Genomic DNA, 1,753 nt, shown 5'->3' on the forward strand with positions numbered 1-1,753 from the left:
AACACTTCAGAAGTGTTGTTTAATCCAATATATCTTGGATTAAGCAACACTCCCATATTGGATTAAACAACACTTCTATCTTTGATTGGACAACACTCCAATATTGGATTAAACAACACTTCTATCTTGGATTAAACAACACTTCCATATTGGACATGTGGGGAGTTGTGGCACGAGAAAATTTGATTTGAGCTTTAGTGAAAGTTTTTCTCTACTAGAATGTGAAAAGGTTTTTACGAAGGTTAAAACTCGTGTGCCCCTAGGGTTCTTTGAATTATTGAGTTACTCTTATCGTCAAGTCAGTATATGATGTGAAGTTTTGTTCCAGTTATTATATAAGAAATACAGAAAAGCTACCGTGTATATCGATGTTAAATATTGTGTCGTGCTATTTTTAGTACATACACATATATATACAGATTTACTCTGTGTATATAGAGCGTGTACGTTTTAAATATTTTAACTTTCTTACATTTCAACTAAATTAAAACTGCATGTACCAATTTCTTAGAACAGTATAATATTATAATTCAATTAAATACAACTACTGTCAGTGCAACCTAGCTTACCATATGTTCATGCACGAACATGCAAGTTGATTCTATTGTGTAGAGTAAACTATTCACTATATATTCTATAATTTAAAATATAACATTAATTATGTATATGTATATATGTGCGTGTGTTGTCTAAGCTACGATCTCAACATCTACGCAACCTTCTCAAACTGAGACTGAGAGAACGTATACAGCCTGATGAATTGTAGAGAGGGAGAGGGTGCGCTTTTAGTGGGCGAAGGAATTAAGTATGTCTGGCTTGAGAAACAGTGTTGTCTAAGCTACGATCTCAACATCTACGCAACCTTCTCGAACTGAGACTGAGAGAACGTATACAGCCTGATGAATTGTAGAGAGGGAGAGGGTGCGCTTTTAGTGGGTGAAGGAATTAAGTATGTGTGGCTTGAGAAACAGTCAGTTACAAAACTAGAGCGTAAATCTCGATAAAAGAAGTTTAGCTGAAAGCAATTGTTCGGTTGTGAAAGTGTGTGTTACTGAGTTATCTCTACAGTGAAAATGTTAGAAGACTTGCTTGAATCACCAGATTTTAAAACACGCCCAAAAACAGAATTACTTCTTCATTTAGAAGACTTGCTTGAATCACCACATTCTCAAAACACGCCCCAAAACAGAATTACTTCTTCATTTAGAAGACTTGCTTGAATCACCAGATTCTCAAAATATGCCCCAAAACAGAACATGTTTTGAGAATCTGGTGATTCAAGCAAGTCTTCTAAATGAAGAAGTAACCCCCAAAACAGAATTACTTCTTCATTTAGAAGACTTGCTTGAATCACCAGATTCTTAAAACACGCCCCAAAACAGAATTACTTCTTCATTTAGAAGACTAGTTATCAAGCTGTGTACTTTATTATCATTTTTTTGTATGTTGAATTTTTTAAGATGTGTAACTTTAACCTGTACAAAACTGTTTAACTGTACAAACATACAGAATCATTGGTATTTATTAGTTAAAGTAATGATTTGTCATAAAAAATCTAAATAATTGCGTATTCAAAAATAGAAACCTTTAGCATGATCTTATTGCAATGATCTACTTTGGAATTTTTCTTATGTGAAAAAAGTGAACGAAAATAATTGTATTTTTATCTGAAGTCCTTGAATAAAAATGTCACGAATACGGTGTTGTAATATCAAGTTCTTGTGGAAAAAAGGCCATAATTATGGTATTTCCA

The sequence above is a fragment of the Limulus polyphemus genome, unplaced genomic scaffold (assembly GCF_000517525.1).
Source record: "Limulus polyphemus unplaced genomic scaffold, Limulus_polyphemus-2.1.2 Scaffold5736, whole genome shotgun sequence".
Classification (NCBI taxonomy): domain Eukaryota; kingdom Metazoa; phylum Arthropoda; class Merostomata; order Xiphosura; family Limulidae; genus Limulus; species Limulus polyphemus.